We start from the raw sequence: 24,159 nt of genomic DNA, 5'->3' as shown, positions 1-24,159 counted from the left end.
CTAAAATACTATCCCTAAACCATGTGAAAAAACAAGAAAGGAAAAGGAAATTCTATTCCAAAACACACAGCACAGCCTGAAGACAAAGAATGTTGACAATGCAAAACTGTGAGGGGGGCGGGGGAAGTCACCAAATCCCAGCCATTGATCCCTCAAACTGTCATTCACCCCAACTCTTTGACTGATCCCCCAAACTCTCATCCATCTGAAACCCCAAAGCTTTGTGGCAAGAGGCTAGCAATGGGACCTAAGGATCATCTGGAAAGATCATCAGAAATATTAAACCCACCCTAAAATCTGAAAATAGTGGAGAAGTGTCTGCAGAGATCAGAACACAGACTACAGGGAAGGAATTTCAAAATTCCCTTGATTTAAAGGGCCACTTAAAGAGGCGCACCGAAACACACAGCTTCTGGCAGCAGGCAAAAATGGGCAAAAGGGAGAGGAAACTTTCCTTCAGTAACTGTAAGGTAAAAGGAAAAAGAAAAGGGAATAGTTAAGGTCCTACAAGACCTTAAAAGACTCATAAAATTGCAAGTTCCACAACTCTTCTCCAACCATTGAAACAAATGAAAATCACTGAAGTAACAGGACTACTCTATACTGACAAAAGAGGGAATCATTAAACTAGGAATACTATAAAACACTCAATACTATAAAAATGAACAAGGCTGGACACAGTGACTCGCGCCTGTAATCCCAGCACTTTGGGAGGCTGAGGCAAGTGGATCACTTGAGGCCGGGAGTCCGAGACCAGGTTGGCCAACATGGTGAAACCCCGTCTCTACTAAAAATACAAAAAATTAGCCAGGCATGGTGGCACGTGCCTGTAATCCCAGCTACTTGGGAGGCTGAAGCACAAGAATCGCTTGAAACTGGGAGGCAGAGGTTGTACTGAGCTGAGATCACGCCACTGCATTCCAGCCTGGGTGACAGAGTGAGACTCTGTCTCAAAAAAAAGGACAAAAGAAAAATAAAGTCCAGAAAATTAAGAAAGAGAATGTGGTACATATCCAGCAAGGAACCCTGCCCCACCCTCCACTGACCGAAAAAAAAAAACCCTAAAGCAGAAAAAAAAAACTATAAGCCAATACTCTAAACAGAATTAAATACATTCAAACAAGCATTTGATGATATGAAAACTACCGTGAATCAGCAATCTAAAAACTAAATGGACAAAATACAAAGAGCAATTTAAAAGGTGGCTAAATTCAGACAAGAAATGGGAAAAAATACAACATTAGTACAGAAATGAAGACTAAATTGCAAGGCACCCAAGAAAGAAGTGATTCAAATGAAAATGAGCTACCACAGGTCATGTGTTATGAGCCCCATCTATCCACATCTGGTGTTAGGTTTCATCTGACAACTCTCCTTCCACCATTTCACAGTAACTCAAAAGCCACACACCTTAGGACACTCACATAAGCAAACTTCATGCCCTTTTCATGGAAAGGAACACATTTATCATGTACTTAGATATTCCTTAATGATTTAACATGTCTAAAACCATGCCACTGTTTTAATCAGGTTTAAGTTCCAATCCTTTCTTTTACTGTGTCAGTGACAAAGTTTTTGAATGCTATTTCTCTAACTTCTTTGATCACACGAACCCTGTGGCTTTCATTGCATGATTATGCATACATAGTGATTTTGGGGAACAAATATGCTGCGTTATGGCAGAATTGACTGCGGATGTGAGTAAATGTGTGGGTTCGTATACACACATATTTCTTAGCTGTGTCTGCTGAGAAGGAAAAAGACTCCCCAGTAGCAATGAGCAGCAGTCCTAGTACCCAGATCTCGGTTTGTAAATGCTATCCCCCAAAACAAGGAGCCAGGGCTTTGTGGAAAAGAAGATGATTACAGGGTTGGAGCTAGTAAAATGCAAGATGAGCCTGAAGTTCCTCAGAAACTTTTCAGTACCAGAAAGTGAAGAGCTTTCAAGCTGAAGGGAGCATGTAAAAAGGACAAGGAACCAACTGGACAGAGCTCTCAATGTCAAAGCAGAACGATCTGAGCAGTAACATAAGCGACAGCATCAGATTGCAACCTACAAAATAAAAACCTCTGAGTCCATACTGATATAAATGAATGAATAAATAAACGAGGGAGAAGGGACACTTCTTCACTGAAGAATTTTAATAAATGAGAAAGGAATAAGGAAATCACAAAATCACCATGAGGTTAATACTACAGTAGTAGGTATCACAGATAAGTTCCAGCAATGAATGCTGAAGTGAATGGATGAAAGTTGGAAGAAAAAACAGAAATTAGCATAATCTCAAAGTATCTCCCCAAAAATATTTATCAACTACACTATGACTTTACAGAGGAGAGATCAGCAGATATTACCTTAAGTGAACAAGATTAACATCATTAGTAATAAGACAGTGACATCCTGTAGCCCCTGATATAAACATATCTCCTGATATGATACCATTACTTTGGTGTATTGCCAAAAATGTATAATCCCACATTAATCATAAGCAAGCATCAGAGAAACCCAAATTGAAAGACATTCTACAAAATAACAACCAGTACTCTTCAAAAAAGCATCAAGATCATAAAGACAACAAAAAAATGAGTTAATATCACAGATTTCAGGAGACTAAAGAAACACAACAAATAAATGCAATGTGGGATTATGGATTGAAACTTAGAACTTAGAACAGATAAACACCATTAGAAGAAAAACTGATTAAATTCAAAAGAAGGTTTTCATAGTGAAAAGGTAAACAGTATCATACCAGTATTACTTTCCTGGTTTTGGCATTTACATTATGGTTATATAGCTGTCCAACATTAAAGCTTATTTTCCTGGCATTCCTGAAACTAGGTTAATTACCCTTGCAGATGTGTACTCTGCATCGTACACATCTATTACACATCAAAATCAAGCACAAATCATCTATGTCCACACTCCCCCCTGACCGTGAAAGCCAAGCCTTGCTCACTGGTATTCTGCAGCACCTAGCCCAGTGGACTGAATAAAGTAATGAAGTTACCAGTTGTTACCGGTTATTTCAAACTGTGAAATAAATCTTTATGTTTCTTCTAGAATAACAGTTATTACAAACAAAATATATAAGCCAAAGTAACACAATAGTTACAAAGAATTTGAACTCAATAACTCCTGGATCAGAAGCATAATATTCCTTCCACTATGCTTTATAGCACTTAATTTCACTTTCATAAACAATTTAACATTAATTACATATACAGTGTGTAACACAGAGTTAAAAAGGATCTAGCTATCATATCATTGTATAATTACAGTGATGCCCAGAAAGGTTATTTTACTTGCTAATGAATAAAACAGTATAACAGCAACGCCAACATTAGGCATTTTGATGTTCGTTACTTATATACTTTAATTTCAGGAATTAGGATTTTAAATTTTTTAAGTTAAAAACTAAAGTTTATGGCCAGGCGTGGTGGCTCACGCCTGTAATCCCAGCACTTTGGGAGGCCGAGGTGGGTGGATCACGAGGTCAGGAGATCAAGACCATCCTAGCTAACAGGGTGAAACCCCGTCTCTACTAAAAAATACAAAGAAAAAAATTAGCTGGGCGTGGTGGCAGGCGCCTGTAGTCCCAGCTACTCAGGAGGCTGAGGCAGGAGAATGGCGTGAACCTGGGAGGCGGAGCTTGCAGTGAGCCAAGATTGCGCCACTGTACTCCAGCCTGGGTGACAGAGTAAGATTCCGTCTCAAAAAAAAAAAAAAAAAAAAAAAAAAACTAAAGTTTATGTTTCTTCTAGAATAACAGTTATTAAAAACAAAATATATAAAATCAACACTTCACTTAAAAGAAAGGTTTCCACAAAATTAACTAAAATATTATAACAAATACAGGAATAGTTCATTATCATATAAAAGTAATAAAAATAATGTTGGGTCATTATTATAATTATAAACAACAACCTTGTTCAAGACAAATCAACCACGCTCAAGACACTATGAACACATTCACTGAGTAAGTAAAAGATATGAAACAGGATTCATACTCCTGTTTTAAAATGTTTTGGAAAACAAGACCCGACCACTGTAGAATTAAATAGAAGAATTCGGTGAAAGTAGTTACTTAAATTGTTAACACTTTCAAAGAAAACAGTTTTCTCCTAGGAGTTTTGGGACTATAAAGATAAATTACAAACTACTGCCCGAGGAATCAGCATAAATTCAAAATTTCTCAGCTTAATAAGCCAAAAGGCTCTAAAACAATGAAACTCCAATATCAATAGCATACCTGCTGCCTGGTTTCTGGTTTCTAAATACTCTTATCCAATAAAGGAAAACTTGAAATAATGTAATGACTGATTCCAGGACAACAGCAGGAGATGACCATAAGATGAGCCTGGAATATCTTACTGGTTCCGAATGCAAGAAAGTGCTCAACAAATGATGGGGGCATGTTAAAACAACCAATGAGTTAATGTGAAGAAGTTTCCACTAACCAAATGTGGGTTAATTTGGAACATCAAAATGAATACTGGCAGGTAATAGAAAACAACCTACTTAATAAAAAAGAATCCATTATATCATATTGACATCAAAATGAATAGGACAAGGTCTTCTTTAAAACAGACTAGAATGCCCACTAATAAATGGAGAGGGAACAATGGTTAGAAAAACACTATTTTGCAATTCTGTGTAGTAAGTGATTCAGGCAAGAGTAATCAATGAATGCTAAAACCATTCTGTAAGCGTTTGGAGGAGGAAATTTTCAGTCTCCAAGTGTCTCCAACAGATTATTCAGTAATAACAAAGGGGACTATGATACCTTTTGTAACAGAGAAAACTAGCAGGTAAAACCTTAACTAAGTGGTCCAAATAAACATCAACAACATGGTCAAAATGACACCGTACTGCCTCATGATGTGATGCACTGAGGATATACCATCACTCACATGGGATTTTTGCCAAAAATGCAAAACCTGAATCTAATTACAAAGAAGCACCTGGACAAATCCAAACTGATGGACATCCTACAAAACAAAGGGTCTGTACTCTACAAAACCCAAAAATTAAAAAGGCTGAAGAACTGTTTCAGATTAAACAATACAAGAGATATAATTAAAATGCATTGTATAATATTGGAATGGGAAAAATATTAAAGGATATTATTGACACTATGGGAGAAATTTCAACATGAACTGTACATTAAACAATAAGATCAATATTAAATTTCTTGAATCCCCCATACTAATGTAAGAATATGCCCTTATTAGGAGATATCAGTTGAAGCATTTAGGGGTAAGGGAACTTGATGTGTGCAACCTCCTCTCAAATGGTTCAACAATAAAAATAATTTTAATAGGAAGAGAACAAAAAAGAGAAAAAAAGGAGATGAGGAAAAAGATCTACACAGTGAATTCTTGATATTACATAACAATGCCTGATATGTTAATGATAATAACATATCAGGTTTCCTTGTTAGAAATGTACACAGTGCATTAACATAGCATTTCCATCTATCCCTGTATATAACCTGAATTTAATCATACCTGTGATGTTTTGCCACTGACTTTAACTAAATAAACTTGCATCTTTGACATATTCTAGACCAGAGGTCCCCACCCCGGGGCCATAGATCAGTACCAGTCCATGGCCTGTTAGGAATGGGGCCACACAGCAAGAGATGAGCGGCACGCCAGTGAGTGAACCTTCATCTGTACTTACAGCCGCTCCCCATCGCTTGCATTACCACCTGAGCTCCACCTCCTGTCAGATCAACGGCAACACTTAATTATCACAGAAGCACAAACCCCACTGTGAACCACACATGCAAAGGATCTAGGTTGTGCACTCCTTATGAGAATCTAATGCCTGATGAGATCATCAGTCACTGTCTCCCATCACCCCAAGACGGGACCCTCTAGTAGCAGGAAAACAAGCTCTGGGCTCCCACTGATTCTACATTATGGTGAGTTGTATAAGTATTTCATCACATATTACAATGTAATAATAATGGAAAATAAAGTGTACAATAAATGTAATGTGCTTGAATCATTTTGAAACCATCCCCTCCCCCCACCATTCATGGAAAAATTGTCTTCCACGAAACTGGTCCCTGGTGCCAAAAAGGCTGGTAATAGCTGCTCTAGGCAGAAGATGTAATCAAGGAGTTTCAAACTGTAAATAAAATAATAATCTCTGTTTCCAGACTTTGTACCCACTCTGCAAATATAAAAAGAGAGCAAGAACGACAAAGCAAATGTGGTACATGGTAACAACTGGTGAATCTGCGGCAGATACAAATGGGAGTTCATTGTACTATTCTTGTAACTTTTCCCTAGGTTTGATTTTTTTCCGAAATAAATTAAAAAAAAAAAAATCTGTCAACCCTAAAACTTTACTTTGTGGAAATTAAGCCATTTCTGAAAGAAAACAAAAACAAAACCTTAACTCCTAGATTCTTCTCTCCCTTTCTCTTCGTAATCCATATCATCAATTAGGTTTAACACCATTAATAAAAAGGTTTTCAGTATCAAAATAAACATTTTGCCAAAGGAATCCGCAATTTACAAATGGGATATGTTCCAAAAGCCTATTTGTAAGTCAGCTCTTTAGAATGGGGAATGACTTTCACTATTACAAATGGTGACTGGGTTCCTAATGTTGGCTACAAAAGTTCTTTCATGTATTTTCATTAGCAATACAGCTGAATTAGTAATGTATTTCATGTATACTGTGTTAATTTCCATAAGGTTCCCCCCTCAACTTGGAGCTTTTCTATAAACATATGAAATTAGTTGGATAAACTAGAGGGAAGGAATAGGGCCAGAAGGGATGTTGGTTAGTAAGGAACAACAGAGATATGCATTTCAAACTGGAAATACCTCCCTCAGACAAGATTGCTACTCAGTGCCCAGCAAGAAAGCAAAACAGAATCTGAGGAAATGCCCCTTGTGCTCCACAGCTCTCAAATTCCTGCCCTTAGAATAATGACCGTACGTTAATAGAAAACACATAAAGTAAGATTATAATCTGGAAAGTACCTTTATGATTTTTAAAGGGTGATTTGGGAAAACTGGTCTGTGGTTGGTTATTTCCGTTGATTAGGACAACTTCTTTTTTTTTTTTTTTTTTTTTTTTTTTGAGACGGAGTCTCGCTGTCACCCACGCTGGAGTGCAGTGGCGCGATCTTGGCTCACTGCAGGCTCCGCCTCCCAGGGTTCACGCCATTCTCCTGCCTCAGCCTCCCGCATAGCTGGGACTACTGGTGCCGACCACCATGCCCGGCTAATTTTTTGTATTTTTAGTAGAGACGGAGTTTCACCATGTTAGCCAGGATGGTCTCAATCTCCTGACCTCGTGATACGCCCGCCTCGACCTCCCAAAGTGCTGGGATTACAGGCGTGAGCCACCGCGCCCGGCTGATTAGGACAACTTCTACTCAATTCAACGTTTACTGAGAATTCACTATATCTACTATAATAGGTTGGTTGGTAGATACTGAGCACACCAAAGAGCCAGCTGGTCCTTGACATAGCAATTCAGCCTAATAGAAGACAGTGACATCAATTATAATATTCTAAATACCTAACATGAGATTTACTCTACAAATAGTGCATGTATCATGGGCTTTAGAAGCACACAAGAGCAAGAGCAAAAAACTTTTGTCTAGGAGATTAAAACTGGTATCACAGATGACATCTGAGCTAAGACTTAAAGGATAAGTAGTTCAATAACTATAACTATGTGTGCAAGACAGCATTCCAATCATTGGCAAAAAACAGGAACAAAGATACAGAAGCATCAAATATTTACTATCTTCCAAATGCCAGGCGGCATGCTAATGCCTGGGGATACAGCTAAGAGTAAGATGAACAAGGCCTCTGCCTTTATGGAGTTTACATTCAGGTAATGGACAAATACCATAAATAAGCAATAACTAAACAAACCAGGTATACACAAATTACAATTGTCTTGAAGGAAATAATCTGTGTAAGAGAGTAAAATGACAGACTGCAATATTAAATAGGATGGTCAGATTAGGCCTCTGAGTGAGAAGTGAGATTTGGGCCAAACTCCAAAGTGTTTAGCCAAGCCAGACATTTGAAGAATATCCCAAGGAGGGAGTACAGAAAGTGCAAAAGGCCCTAAAAGAAAAAAGGGTGCAGAGGGTTTAAGAAACACTGAGAGGCCTTCGTGGCTGGCATGCGATGAATGAGGGGAAGAATGATGAGAAGGAGAAAGCTCATTCAGGGCCATTTGGGCCACAGAATGGAGGACTTGATTTTGAGAGGAATGGGAAGTCACCAGAAGATTTTAAGCAGAGAAACGATATGATCCAATGTAGGCTCTTAAAATAATTCTCAGGCTGCTGTGTGAAGAAAAAAAAAAAAAAAAAACTTCTGTGGAGCAAGAAGAAAAAGAAGAAGCTCACTTAGAAAATTACTGCAGTACTTCATGCAAGAGAATGATGGCTTCAGATAAAGAGGTGGCAACGAAGACTAAGAGCAGTGGACTGCTCAAGGCAAATGGTGAAGGTGCAACAGGGCGTGGGGATGGATTGGACTTAAGAGAAATGGAAAGAATCAAGAATAATATCTTAAGTTTTTGGCTTGGGTACTGCCATTTATGGATATGGGGAATGCCAGCAGAGACACCAGGGTTTAGGGGTAGGAAGAAGGCTGGGGGAGAGGGAAAAAAATAGCTATATTTTACCCATATCATTTATATTATATTTGAGATTCCAACTAGACTTCCAAGTGAATATCAAACTCAAGAGAAGTCTGGGCTGGAAAAATAAAAGTAGTAGTCATCAGTATGAAAACATATGGCCTTTTCAGATTAGCGCTAATAGTTGGCTTTGACTAGGGCATAGAAACTGAAAGGTGATGGCTGAAAATGAGCCTCAAAAGACACGATGGAATCATATTATAAAGTGAGCCATGACTAATAGCAATAGCAGTAGTAGTAACGATAGTAATGGTAGGAGGAAAATTAATGCAGGTTATATACCAGGCACTGCACTTTATAATACACACCTCATCTAATCCTCTCAAAAACTGTATGAAATAATGTTATAATTACTATTTTATACACTAAGCCTCAAAAATCATAAGAACTTGCCAAAGAACACAAAGTGTAAGTAACTAAATAAGAACACAGTAAGAACAGTAGGTATTTTAACTTAGGATGGGAAGTCTGTTGTTGTTGTTGTTGTTGTTTTGGAGACGGAGTCTCATTCTATCACCCAGGCTGGAGTGCAGTGGCACGATCTCGGCTCACTGCAACCTCCACCTCCTGGGTTCAAGTGATTCTCGTGCCTAAGCCTCCAGAGTGGCTGGGATAACAGGTGTGAGCCACTATGCCCGGCTAATTTTTGTATTTTTAGTGGAGACGGGGTTTCACCATGTTGGCCAGGTTGGTCTCGAACTCCCGACCTCAGGTGATCTGCCCGCCTCCACCTCCCAAAGTTCTGGGATTACAGGCATGAGCCCCCGCGCCCAGCCAGGAAGTCTGATTTTACAGGCCAATCTTCTATCCCTTACATTACTGCCACTCTACTGATCTCATACGCCTTCAAAAGTTGTTTTTTTTTCTTTAAGAAGAAATGACATATAGATCTGAATTTTAGAAATATAATTCCAATTTCTATGTAGAAGATGGACAGCTAAGGATGAGGACGAGAGAGGAAACAGGCAAATATAGTATTAGTCAATGCAAGAGCCGCTTGTTTTATTAAGCCCAAAAGTTACAATTTCTCTTACCAGGTCGAATGGGAAGCAGCCCTTTGTTCCAAGTGTCACAAATCATGCCCCAAATGAATCCAAGTCAACCTGCACATGCATGCTGCTGGTCACGCAAGTAACAAAGTAACTGCATGAGCTGGCTCATGCAGTATAAACTTACTGACCACTACTGAAAACCTTTCTCAAGCATATAATTTTAATAATGGTGAGAATTTTTTTAAGTCCATATATTAAAGGTTTTGTTTTGTTTTTGCTTTGTTTCGTTTTTATGTTTTCATGTTTTCTTGTTTCTTTATTTTGTTTTTGAAGTTTGTATTTTTGTGTAAGGAAGTAAAATTAGTATTAATTCAAGACAACCATAAAAAGACATGCCCGGGTTGGTATTTACTAGAAGTTTGATTAATTAATATGTTTTTCACCCATGTTTGTTCCTCTGGCTTTTATCAACATCACTTGTTAAAATAATGATGAAGTAAATTACCTGCCTTCATACACCAATGTTTAAATATGGTATTCCACCTCACAAAGGATCTAATATTTTTAACTCATATGCTTATGATTTCATCTCGACTAAGATAATTAATATAATTAAAATATTAAATTCAGTAAATAGCAATTAAATTCTGTAAATATAAATATTATTAAAGTATAAAGCATCTATATAAAAATTTAGTACTTATTAAATAAGTACCAACCTATATCGTGTGCTATGTGTAAGATTTACTAATTAACAAATGGATTTACACTCTTAATTATAATAAACTGGACACAAGGTCCATTTATTATAAGGCGCACAGATAAACTATACACGAGAAAATCATTAATTTCACACCAAATAAAAGTATTTTAAAAATTACAGATTAACTACTAAAGTTACTTTAAAATATTAAAATAACCTTCAATATTAAAATATTTAAAAACTTTTCTTCAGAAATTAAGCTATTTTAAAATACCTATTCAAGGTAGATTACAGAAGTATTCTTCTAACTTTAAATTTTAAATACCATATCTTAGAGACCACTCCCACAGACAATCCCTAAAAGACAGAATTCACTGAAGATTGGGAAACTATTTATATTTAACTTGAATCTTTAGAAAAATATTTGGGGAGATTATGGAGATTAGAAACAAACTATGGTTGAAGATCAAAATTCTAATGTTTTAAAACAGCCAATTAAGCGTTTTATGTATGATCTGACAATGAATTTAAGATGCTGGGATATTTTATCCAAAACAAATACATTAAGCATTCTCTATGGATACATTATACGAAATCCTTTTGGTCACAAACACTAAACGTATGGGTACTGGGCAGGGTACCTACATAATCTTCAGAGGAAAGAAGAAACAAAAGCCAGAAGGGATGCAGGGAGATCAGGCAATACGCATTTTTGCACATTAAGCTTCAGGCAGTGTGCTAGAACTTTTACACTCACTATCTCATTTAATTCCAACACGGGGCAGGTAATGTAATTCTATCTCATTTTACAGGAGATATCTCAACTCTGTCAGCAGTGGAGCTGGATCTGAATCAAGATCTGACTACAGAGTCAAGCAGCCTTCCTTTACAGGGGCTTGCAAATCAGCATATGTTAAAAGCATTCTCTTGCACGAGGTTATCCAGCTTAAAGGGTGATCTGATTTCCATATTTACACTTATTATTTAAACATTAGGAGAGAAGGCACTCACTTCTCCATTTACTAAGAATCCACAGATTTTCTTTCTTATCTAGAAAAAAGAAATAGTGATCATTTTTGGTCCACAAATGGTTTTCTCATAGTGTCATCGCATAAAAGAAAACTTCAGCTAGACTTTGAAACATTCATATGTACCATGAGTAACCGGGGCATGGTCTGATGACAACACAGAATATGTGAAATTAGAAATGCCCCCAAATCCAGGCCCATCATCATCGTATATTACACTACATTCTTCTTGCCACACTAAAAGCAGCAAAGGGAGGAAAAAAGATGGTTTTCCAAACTGACAAGCATGCTATTTTTCAGTAACAAATTTGTTCATGGCTTCTTCCTCCTAAATCAGAACACAAATCTACTGAAAAGATTTAGCTAGACTATTTCAAACTCCAAAATCATATTCTAATAAACATTTCCATAATTTCTTAACCACCCTCGGAATATAATTCAATATTCTTCTTTTTGGTAGCCAATTAATGGATAACACTACTATTGCTGGAATATTAATAAAATTAATATTAACCCACAATGCATGATGGAAAAGGCAAATTGTAATGAAATTGCTTTGAAAAACATAACATCACCATTTGAAACAACTCAACATTTTTAAGAGATTATTTCCAACTGCATTTACAAAAAAAAAATCTTTGTCACACATACCCATATGAAAACAAACTCTAAGAATACAGAAGGAAATTATTCTCAAACCATAATTCAACATGGTGACATTACAATTATTTCTGGGTGTCAATAAGCTATTTTCCTTCCACTGAACACCCCCCAGAATTTAATTTTTCAAAAAACTTTTGAAGGCAAGTAAAGTGTAATGTTAACACTTTTGTTCTAATATGAAATCAAACCACAATTTTATATATAACCATAGTGTGAATTAAAGGAAATAGGTAAGCAAATAATTGCGTTTATAGAGGTCACCATTACTTCACAGTCACTGTTTTCACTAAGTAGCTACTGGAACCACACTCTTCAACAAAACTGTTCATCTAGAGTCTACAAACATTCAAATCACCAGTTTTAGCTCTTCAGAGTACTTTTGATTATTGTAACACCATTATCACAACTTTTTGCAACAATGCTCACTGAGAATTAAAATAAAGGTGATTCTATTGTCAATTAATGCGTCACCACATATAACAAATACTGATCTTAATGTTTTATGATATACAGGTGTGTTTATGACATTTAATATAAACTAATCTAAATCGGCATCTGCTTTAGTGGAAAGTCTTGACTCCCTAAAACAAAAGTTGTAATTTACAGAAAAAGAAATGGAGACTGAGCTCTCCAAAAATACACACACACACACACACACACACACACAGTACATACAAAAGCCAAAAAGGCACAACGTAGTCATTTTTATCCTCACTTCCTAAATTCATATTAAAAGAAATGTCATTTTTGTATGTTTAAAAAAGAACTATTTTGTTTACCTTTTCCACAGACTGCTCAAGAACTGCCAAGGTAACACAGATTCTAAAACTGACAACTAGAGTACTTAGCAGTTGCCAAAACAACACAGCTGGATTCTTAAAGGGAAAGTACTCTCGGGTAATGTACACCTAATTACAGCCTTAGAGAACCTTCTCTTCATATAGTAATAGATGACACAAGACACAAGGAAAACATACTGCGCTAAAAACCCGAAAAAATGTTAAGACAATGTTTGTTTAAAAATACATATGCTATTGTTAACACATCACAGCAGGCCTTTCTAATAGGGCATTTATTGGAATCCCAATCTCACTGTAAACTAAAACGCAGGTTAACACTATGTTATATTCAAGCTACACACGGTTCCCTGCTGGACCATAACAGGAGGCTCGCTTCACAGCTCAGGAATCTATTTCGGATGTGAGCAACAATTCTATAGTTACACTTTTAAAGAAAAACTGTTTTCTTATTCAGGATTGCTCACCTTTTCCAAACTTGTTTGCACTATCTCACTTACTTTAACCCTCACTGCTCAAAAGCATGAAATCGAGCCAAAAAGCAAAGTTTCTAACACACAAAATATTTTCTGCGTGCTGGGATCTAGCCGGATGGCAGGGGTTCAGCCAGCGGTTCCCTGTGCAGCCCCTCTGTCCCCGCGACGTCTCCCCGCACGATCGGGCGTCCGCAACCGCAGGTGTCCGCCCCAAACACCGACCCCGCCACTGACATCTACACACTCACAGAATTCGTACCTAAGCGTTCCGCCCCGTTGGACCAATCTTCTCCCAAAGCAGAAGTGGGGGAACTTCTTCAAGTCCAACAGGGCAGAAGGCCCCCGCACTTGGGGCTAATCCCTTCGGGGAGACCCCCGGGCTTGGAGGGAAAAGGGGAAGGAAAGGGCCCTCGGAGCGCACCACCCCGGAGAAGCTCCGGGGTCTCCAGAGAACTCCTTCAACTTTCAAGGAGGCGACGTCCACCACCGCCCCCCGGCCCCAAGCGGTGCGCGCCCGGGGAGGCTGCTCGCCACCGGCCCGCGCGACTGAGCTCCCCTCGGCCCGCCCAGCCGAGCCCCATCCAGCCCCCCCGGCCCGCCCTCAGGGCACCCCGCCCCCACCTCCCCGGGCGCCTGGCTCCTCAGCGCCGACCCCGACCCGACCACCCCTCGCCGCCTCCCAGCACCCTACCCGCCTCCCAGCACCCTACCCGCCCGGCCAATGCGCGAACGCGACCCTGGCCCCCTCCAAGCCGGACACGGCCTCGTCCAGGAGTCCCCGGAGCCCCCCGGGCGACCCTCTCGGCCGCGCCGTCCCCCGCCCCAGCACCTCCACCCCAACCCCTACTCGGTCCCCTAAGCGAGACGCCGCCCCCCTCCAGCACTACCGGCGCCGCGGACTGAGCCCCGCTGCCCGCGGCCCTCACCGTATCTCCGGAGCAGCTGGCGGGCGCGCACACGCCGCAGCTCGGGCCCGCCACCAGCGCTCCGCGCCGCCCGGAGCCGCCTCTTTCAGCCCGGGACTCGCCGGGACATCCGCGCACGGATCCCCACACCGGGGCTATTTTTAGGAGACAAGCCTCGGCCAGACCGGAACTCGTTCTGTGCTGCGCGTGCGCACTACGTCCGCCGCCTCGGTGTCCCTCCGCAGCCCTGCCTCCCCTCCCTCCTGGGTTCCCTTCTTCGCTTCTCCCCATCAGTTTCTTTGCAGGGCTGAATTATCCTCTCGGTGGGTTCTAGAGTAATTGGAATGGGAAAGACAAGGGTAGGGCAAAGAGAGTCACGGTGCTTGGAAGCGGGCGCTATTCCACAAGGACGTGGGGGCGGACTATGTTTTTCCGGGTGGGTGAGGAGACGATCACCCGGCACAGGAAGGAGATGACGGCGGCTTGGCGCCGGGGCCGCGGGTTGGAGCTCGCTTTCCTCTGAAGGACCGTGTTCTCCTGGAAGGGATACTGGTCACTTGATGAGGGCCCGGGCGCCTCCCAGGGCGGGGCGGCCCGGCGGCGTCGCGCCCTGCCGCCCCCGCTCCGCCGCTCAGCCGCCGCCACCTCCCTGACCAGCCCCCGGGAGCCCAGGCCAGGAGCGGCCCGGTGACGCGGCGCGTGGCAAATCGCCGCGCGTGGCCTGCAGGGCAGCCAACCCGGGCGGTGGGGCGGCGAGGCTGCTGAGCGGAGCGGGGCGGGGCGGCGCGACGGGACTGGGCGGGGCTCCCGGGGGCGGGGGCGGGGGCGGGGCGCGAGGCCGGTTGCCGCCCGGAGTCCGGGGCCAGGCGGGTCCTTCGGGACGCCCGGGTCAGCCTCCTCCCTCCCTCCCTCGAGGCGCCCTTGGCCTCCCCAGATGTCGGCTCGCCACGCCCGCATTGTGGCCAGGGCCGCACCTGTGCTCGCCCCGGGGCATGGGCAGGTCACCCTCAGGAGCAAGCACAAGGGGACTCTGGGACCCGGGCCCGGAGAGAAAGGGACTTGAAGGGGTCTCGAGGGCGAGAAGGCCCTTTCGGACTGGCCAGCCGAGCTCCCCAGGTCCCAGGACAGTAGCAACCTCCTTATCGTGACTTAATAGTTTCTAGGATGCCTGGGGCGGTAAACTGTGTGATGGACGTTTTGCATATGACAGCTTATGTAATCCTTACAAGGCCCCATGAAGCAGATTCAGTTTCTATTCCCATTTTACAGATGAGGAAAGGGAAGCTGAGCGCTAAAGTGACCTGTCAGGGTCACAGCTTCAGAGTAGGGCCCTGAGGACTTGAACTCCTGACCGCTCTGCATGTTGCCTTTTCTGAGATAGGTGCAAAGGGGATAGGCTTGGGACAGCTGTTGTGTTTTCTGGGGCTACTGATTATGTTTATCGAGGTCTTTAGGAGATGAGCCATTGTTGGCCCTCTCATCCTGAAAGCCGCTCACCTCTGAAGAGTTTTTCGGGGCCACAGTGCCTGCATGTGCCCCCAGAGGTGCCTGTGTAATGGACACGAAGCCAAATGGTTGTTTGCATTTGAAGATGAGAAATTCAATCCCGCAGCACTTAAAACAAAGTGGTTGGGGTGGGTGAGCAGATGAGCAGAGGCTGTGAGCGGAGGAACTGGGAAGTTACAAAGGAAGCCAGAGACTGGCTGGCTTCCTCCCTCAAGGACAACGGGGCAATGTGCTGGGGAGAGCCCAAAACAAAGGCGGCACATAGACAGCAGACGCCAGAAAATAAACCTGGAGCTCTGCTCAGAGCTCCACAACACCAGTGTTCAGGGGAGCCAGCAAAAGGAACTGCAGGGAGGTTTTTAAAACATGTCAAAATGTGGTGTAAATCAGCAAGTCATGTGGAAATGCATGCTTTTTAACCTGCCAGAAGCTGCAGAGCCAGCTGGATTTGGCTCTTCTGCTCCAAGAGGGCAAGAAGAGTTTAATACTTATCCTTTAAAGCTTAGGGTCTGGAGTGGGGGCACAGTGATCAGTGGCCCTCTCCTTGCCACCTGCTGTCACCCTGGAAGAAGAGGCAATGAAAACAGACTGTTCCAAAAGATGTTTTCACCCTTATTGCTCCACTCCGGCTCCCACCCTTCCAGAAGTTGAGCCTCCTGAGGCACAGAAGACTCAGCTCAGACTGCCCAGCCCTTACCCATTCCAATGCTATTGTTACCCTCAAAATGTCAAGCAGAGAACTCAACTATGAGTCCAGCCACAGCAGAAGTGAAAAGAGTGTTTGCATCACCTTAAAGAGCACCTCTCTCCCCACCACTCTGCATGTCAAAGCCCTTGTCTGAGAATTGCAGGCAGTGGTAAGAAGGAAGGAAGGGAAGGAAGGAGAGAAGGAAAGGAGGAAGGCTAAGTTTAAGAATTGTGGAGCACAGCTATTAGCAGAGCACAATCACTGTTATTTGTAGTAAAAGCAACCAATTTTAGGAAATTGCCACAGCCTCTGTTTCAGCTGTTGAAAACCTACACCTGAAGTCTAGTGTCTCTAGCAACTTCGAGCGCTCAGAAAGACCCTGTGCCGAGCACTTACGTGTGCCACTGGCTTGGAGGGAACTGAGGAGCAGCATCTGTCAGTCTTTCCCCTCTGGCCTCCTTAAAGGCACTCAGGGGTCCAGATGTTTCTGAGCTGCAGGGACTGTGCACTGGGCCAGGCACTGAGATACAGAAGTGAGAAGGAGCAGCCCTTTCTTCAAAGGGGCTGGCAGGCCGTGGGGAGGATACACCTTAAAACACAATCCATCATGAGGGGTTTCCTAGGGTGCGGGAAGAGCACAGATGATGAGTGTCTGAGGAGGGACAAGAATTAGGGTAGGCTTCTTAGAGGACATGATGCCTACAGTGAATCTGGAAAACCTCCTGGTAGGACGAAAAAAGGGCCCTCACTGTGTCTTGATGAGAAGAATAATGCTCAAGCTGCCTAGAAGCCAAAGGAACCCCTGACGACTTGGCCAGCTTCTCCCTCACCTCTTCTTCCTGACACCCCACTTTCTCCATTCAGAAATTTGAGAAGCTTCTCTGTACACACCAGCCTGTTTCCTCCTGTCTGCAGGGTAAACTCTGCATCAAGTCTCCACTTAGGCATCATTTTCTCTAATATGGGGTTTTACTCAACGTATAGTGTATTTCTTTTTGTATGTCTGTTTCCTCCCTTTAGAGAGTGAGCTCCTTGAAGACTAAAACTGTAACTTATTCTTTATTGTATTCACTGTGTCTAGCACAGTGCCTGGAATGTCCTAGAAAATCAAATAAATGTTTCTTAAATATTTATGAGCAGACTTTAGGCAGAGGGACCGCTGTGTGCGGGGACCTCGAGTGTGGCTCTGAGACCCGACAGCTAGCACAGTGTGCCTGGAGTCTGCATTGAGTACTGGGAAGCAGCTAAAAGAGTAGCTGGGAATGAGATGGTGCAGATCATTAACATGTCAAGATCAAGCCATTTGGATTTTATTCTGAACCCCTGACAGATTTTAAGCCGGTGAGGAGCTTGAGCTATTTGGCATTTTAGAAAGATTACTTAGGGAGTAGTGGTTGGTGGGGAGAGCAAGCCTGGAGGCAAGACAACCAGTTAGGAGGTACTGATGTTGTCAGACCCCTCCCGCCCTCATCTCCAAAGATCTCCACAAAGTTCCCACACATGCTGATGACTTCCTGTGTGTCTGTGTTTGAGAGCATGCTCTAGCTTAGAGGGCTGGTCTTCGTAGATAAATATCCCAGCTTCCTCAAAACTCAGGAAGACATTTCTGAGGCATGCTCCCCCAAGTCTCTTGTGGAGGGATGGGATGTCCCAGTAGATTGGGCACCCATTGACAGCAGTGGTGACCTACCCATTTGCACACTTCTGTTACCTCTTCTCCTTTCCCCTCTCTCACTTCCTGGGATCACCTTCCAAACACTCTACCTTCACCAGAATCTTTGGGAGTCTACTTCTCAGGGGACCTATTTGATGCCGATGCTACCTGAGATAAGAAAGAGGACCTGAATGAAGGCAGTTTCCTGATACAAATGAGAAAGCAGGGGCAAAATAGAAAGCTCTTTAGAAGTCACAACTCACTGGCTTGCTGACCTTTGAACCAGGGCTTAGGGGGGGTCAAGAAATCCCAGTTGTCCCCACCAGGTTTGTTGTTTAGGCTCCTGGGTGGACAGTAGCAGCATTATTTAAGTGGGGAACCCTGGAGGAAGACAAGATGGAAGGAGCTGGGGCTGGACAGAAAGGAATAAGATGAGTTCCGTTATGCTTGTGTTGAATTTGAGATGCCTGTGGGACAATATCTCCTTAGCCTCAGGAGCTGGAGAAAGATACAACTAGATGAGACTGGACATGTTAGCAGGGTACTTCTTGGAGGAGGAAAAAAAAATTTTTTTTTTTTTGAGATGGAGTCTCACTCTGTCCCCAGGCTGGAGTGCATCACGTGATCTTGGCTCACTGCAACCCCTGCCTCCGGGGTTCAAGCAATTCTCCCGCCTCAACCTCCAGAGTAGCTGGGATTACAGGCACCCGCTACCACGCCCAGCTAATTTTTATATTTTTAGTAGAGACAGTGTTTCACCATATTGGCCAGGCTGGTCTCGAACTCCTGACATCAGGTGATACGTCTGCCTCGGCCTCCCAGAGTGCTGGGATTACAGGCGTGAGCCACCGTGCCCGGCCAGCAGGAAAAATCTAAGCAGATTTTTGAAGTTGAGGTATATGGGCTGAAGAAAAACGGAAATGACTTATGGAGTAGAAGAATGACCAGAGGGAGGTGGTCAGGGAAAAGAATGGATTCATAGAGGAAAAAAGTCAGTTTACCCGAACCGGGGAAAACTAGAGCAAATAAGTGATTGGGGTAAAATGAGCCTCGAAGGAGTTTTGTGAGCCGCTTGAAGACAGGGACTATGCCATGTTCAATCTTCTGTCTCCAATACTTGTACACAAAGTTGATACTTTTTAAGTATGGTGTGACCCAAGCAAAGTATCTAAAAAAAAATCTAATACGTATTTCTATATATCAATCTTGTATGAGTATAAATAATTAAAAATTGAAGGTTTTTAATCTGTTACCCCAAATTAGTAGTAAATTCTCCCTCCAAATTTAACTTTGTATAAAGACTTGTATCTTGCTGAGAAATGCCACATATAAGAGAACTATGTCTTACTTGTTACATCGAGGATCTAGTGACTTGTAACTATTTCAGAAAATCAAAATTCTACACTATTAATTAAACCTAGAGATAAAAACAGAATCTGCTTTGTTCTGTTCATGGAAAGTTCTTCAGCTTTAAGACCCCTAATGTCTGTGTGCCAGAGAGAGAAAATTGTACACTCGTTTTCTATTGCAAGTTCTACGATAAACACCCAGATCTGTAATAAGTGCCGTTTTACAATAAACTATGGCTAAGGAACTATGGCTCCTTAGAGAAATGGTTGGTTTCAGGACTGGGGCAAGAAAAAAGCAAGATGAACTTATGGTACCAGAAAACAAGGAAGTGCTCAAAAAATGATGGGGGCATGTCAAAGGAATAAAATAAATATCCATGAGCCCGTACTGATACAAATAAATAATTAAGTGAATAAATAAATGGGAGAGATGGTACAGATCTTCCTGACCAAAGAATTCCAACTAAAAAATGTACAAGAAATAAGGACAATACAAAGCCATCATTAGGCAGACACCACTGTTAATAATTGTCGCAGTGGGTGAAAGGATGATGAGAAACAGGACATTTACATAGTCTCAAAGTAGTCTCCTACAAGATATTTATTAATTACAAAGAGAAAAATAGTAACTTTATAGTAGAGAAACCCAGCAGACACCACCTTAAGCAAGTGAACAAGGCTAGCATCATCAGTAACAAAGTGTATCAACGTCATGTACCCCACCATATGATGCAATGAGACGGGCATCTCACTTCTTTGGTATTCTTGCTAAAAATGTATAACCTGAATTTAACCATAAGAAAACATCAGACAAACTGCAATTGCGGGGATATTTTACAAAATAACTGACCAATGCTCGTTACAAGTGTCCAGACCATGAAAGACAAGAAAAGACTGAGGACCCGTTGCAAACTGGAGGAAATCAAGGAGACCTGATTACTAAAGGCAAAATGGGATTCTGGATTGGATCCTGGTGCAGAAAAGAGACAGAAATGGGAAAACTGGTGAAATTTGAGTAAGGTCTGTATTCTATGAGTATATATAATAGTGTTATATCAATGTTAGTTTCCTGATTTTGATAATCATACTATCCTTATGGAAGAATTCAATGAATTTTCTGCAGCATTTTTTAAACTTTTGGTAAGTCTAACATTATTTCAGGATAAAAAATTAAGTGATAAAATATTTTAGTTATTCTATGCTTTACTCAATTCCCCAATTTTAACCCTCATATGGAGTTAATATATCCAGTATGAAGTATTTTTACGATGCTTTACAATGGTAAATTCAACCTCAGTTTGGGCAATATTAAGACCATTGGAAAATGTTTGTAAGTATGAATGTGTTAAGGTGATCAGTGTTCTGAATTGAGGGGGAAAATCACAGAAAATAATAAAATGTTTGCAATTATTACACAAAGCCATAGGGTTCCATGTCCACCATGCGGCTATTCCAAAACACCAGAAACTGACACATACACATGTATAATGTGGCCCGTTACACCCTTTTCAGGTATTGAAAGGGGCGTTTTCACTTTTCTTATTTTAATATCACATTGGCTTTTATTCTTGAATGGCTGATGATGAAAAGGATGAATTCAGGTTCTCAAAGAAGCAGATAAAAGAGCTTTTCTTTGCTCAGTTTATATTCTTGCATGTAGAAGTCTACCTAAAGATTAAATAAACTTTTAAAATATAAGAAATTGAATCTTTGACAGCTGGATGTTTTACACAATTGAACTTCAAATAAGTCTTTCAATTTCTATTATATGTTGTCATTTTGTTATATTGTATTTTTTCTCCTGTACAGAGTTTATTCAGACTTTGTGATTCTCTCCACAACCAACAATATATTCACATGTCAATTACAGGAATTTCAAACCTTGAGTTTATTTTCTTTTCATGTTTTATATTCTATCCAAAGACAGACTGCATTTCACACATCTCCCGATATCCCACCCACTTCGACCCTTGCATATGTAACCATCATGATCTCTCTCTACTGTCCTCTTTGCCTGTGTATTTTTGTCTCAACATTTCTTTTAAAGGCTTGACCTCTCCTACCAAGAACCCTTTAGTCACCCCTCAGTAATCTCTTTTGAAATGCATTCCAGGCATTATCAGACTCTACCATGCCTATTAAGTTGTCCATTTAGACCAATTCTGGGTCTGGATGTCCCCAAAGATCTTGTACAGAGAGAACGGTCAGTTCTCTGTGATGGCTACAGAGAGAACACAAATCAGTTCCAGATTGCAACTCATGATCTAGCAAGGATTTATATCTGTAAGAATTTTTGAATGTTGAGATTGGAGACAAATCTGGGAGTGACTGAAATGGCAAGACCACATATTTTCGAGTCAAAAGTTCCTTTGTTTAAATCACATCTCCACCATTTCCTACATGTGTTATGTTGGGCACATTGCTCAACCTCTCCAAACCTCAATTTTCCTCCATATAAAAGACGATGATAAAAGGTTATCATAAAAGATGATAACCTTGAGTAAGATTATCTTACTCAAGGTTATTTAAAGTGCCTCCATAAGCTACATGTACCAACATAAATAATCGTTACATATGTGGTTCATTGATTTCTTCCACAAACGTCTGAGCCCCTGCTGTGAGCCAGGCACTATTCAGGCCCTGGTATTTCCAGGAAGTAATTCCATCGATCTTCCCTGGAAGATCGATGTTCTCATGAAGCTTGTAGTCTTGGGGGTAGACAGACAACAAAAAATGCACCAACAAGAAAATGTCAGATGGTAATAAGAGCTATGATGAAAATAATCATGAGATAGAGTAATTGTGCCAATGCCTTAGCTATGAGTTCAGGAAAGACTTCTCTGAGGCAGAGACATTTAAGCCGAGTGGCCAGATTAAGACCTGGAGAAGAGTATCTCAGGCAGAGGAAATAGCAAAGTTCCCCAGGTGGGACAGAGGTTATTTTGTTGAAAGAACAGAAAGAGCACACGTGCGGCTGGAGCAAGGTTAGGGGGCAGGGGGTGGTTTTTAAACCACTGGACGGTTGTTGCATTGTTGCTACCTAAGGAGGGTAATCAGGAATAAGTAGTAGATTAAATCGTTAGCAGGGTTAGTACAAACTGCTCCCTTCCTGTTCAAAAGGGACAAGTGACTCTACTTCTGGCTGTCTAGTAGGTCTTTGTTTGTTTTGTTTTGTTTTGTTTTTTGAGACAAAGTCTCGCTCTGTCCCCTAGGCTGGAGTGCAGTGGCTCCATCTTGGCTCACTGCATCCTCCGCCCCCTGGGTTCAAGCAATTCTCTTGCCTCAGCCTCCTGAGTAGCTGGGATTAGGCGTGCGCCACCACACCCAAATTTTTGTATTTTTAATAGAGACAGTGTTTCACCATGTTGGCTAGGCTCGTCTCGAACTCCTGACCTCAAGTGATCCCCCCACCTCGGCCTCCCAAAGTACTGGGATTATGGGCATGAGCCACTGCACCTGGCCCTGGCTGTCTATTAGCTTTTCACCTGCAAGTAACAGGAACCCAAGTCAAACCAACATAAGCCAAAAAGTAAAAGAGAAAGAATGTATTCATTTGTTTGACTGAAAGGTTCAGGGATATTTACAATCCCAGCATTGCTGGATTAGAAGCTGAAATGACATCATCCATTCAGATCCTGTCCCCCAACACCACCACCACATTCGGTGCCCCTCTGTGTCACCTTCACTCCCATGCAGGCCCTCTTTACAGCTGGTCCTGCAACAACTCTGGGTTTTTTGTTGTTGTTGTTGTTGTTGTTGTTTTTTGTCGGAGTCTCGCTCTGTCCTCAGGTTGGAGTGCAGTGGTGCGATCTCAGCTTACTGCAACCTCCAACTCCCAGGTTCCAGTGATTCTCCTGCCTCAGCCTCCCGAGTAGCTGGGACTAGAGGCATGTGCCACCACACCCAGCTAATTTTTGTATTTTTAGTAGAGCCGGGGTTTCACCATGTTGGCCAGGATCGTCTCGATCTCTTGACCCTCATGATCTGCCCACCTCGGCCTCCCAAAGAGCTGGGATTACAGGTGTGAGCCACCACTCCCGGCCTCAACTCTGGTCTTATAGTTTCCAGCTTAACGATCTCCATCAAAAAAGAGCTTTATTTTACATTCTTATTAGCAAAGTCCCAGAGTTGAGCCTGGCCCAGGTCACATGTCTCTCTTAACCAATCACCATGGCCAGGGTGATAGAGTACTCTGATTGGGCATGTCTGAGTGGCTCTCCAACCCTTGGAGTCCTGGAAGGGGACTCAAACTCATCAAAACCTCAGGGGCACATGGACTGAGAGTGAGGGGAGCTATTTTCCCCAAATTGGGATGCTATTACCAGAAGAAGGGAGCCTGTACGTCAGACAGACAAAAAGAAAATCAATATCACAACAGTTGTTCAGCAAGTGTTGATTGTATGCTTGTATTCAGGCTGTAGTTGGCAGAAATTTGGTCCATATCCTCAAAGATAATCCTGGGCTACTATTGAAGAGATAGAGATAGAGAAGGAAAATTGTCAGTAAGAAATGTAACAGACTATCTTGTAAGGCCTGAAATATCATGTGCTGCTGCCTTGACCGTCCTTGACCCTCATGAGATCCAAAAGGTCTCACCCTGAGTCCCCCTGCTTTCTCTCACCAGATATGGCCCCCACCCAGCAGGAAAGATTCTTCACCCAGCTAGTTCCCCTATCAGCCAGACCAGCTGCACACCATCTGGACCTAAA

At 42.1% G+C, this 24,159-nt stretch overlaps 1 protein-coding gene across 13 annotated transcripts in view; it reads right to left on the bottom strand.

Annotated features, from left to right (window-relative positions):
• The window catches only part of MEF2A (myocyte enhancer factor 2A), a 149,492-nt gene extending 134,658 nt beyond the window's left edge, over positions 1–14,834 (bottom strand). For 3 of the 13 annotated variants that reach the window (XM_019010939.4, XM_004056817.5, XM_055364112.2), the window contains exon 1: positions 14,275–14,818. The gene's annotated coding sequence lies outside the window, so the exon portion shown is untranslated. Of the gene's footprint in view, positions 1–13,607; positions 13,917–14,274 lie in introns of those variants that run through there. The other 10 variants (XM_019010940.4, XM_055364115.2, XM_055364118.2 and 7 more) reach the window with 9 other exon arrangements.
• Positions 14,835–24,159: the final 9,325 nt, after the last annotated feature.

Source organism: Gorilla gorilla, chromosome 16, assembly GCF_029281585.2.
Source record: "Gorilla gorilla gorilla isolate KB3781 chromosome 16, NHGRI_mGorGor1-v2.1_pri, whole genome shotgun sequence".
NCBI classification, from domain to species: domain Eukaryota; kingdom Metazoa; phylum Chordata; class Mammalia; order Primates; family Hominidae; genus Gorilla; species Gorilla gorilla.
The sequence above is the reverse complement of the archived record's forward strand: the minus strand, read 5'-3'. Positions and strand labels throughout refer to the sequence as shown.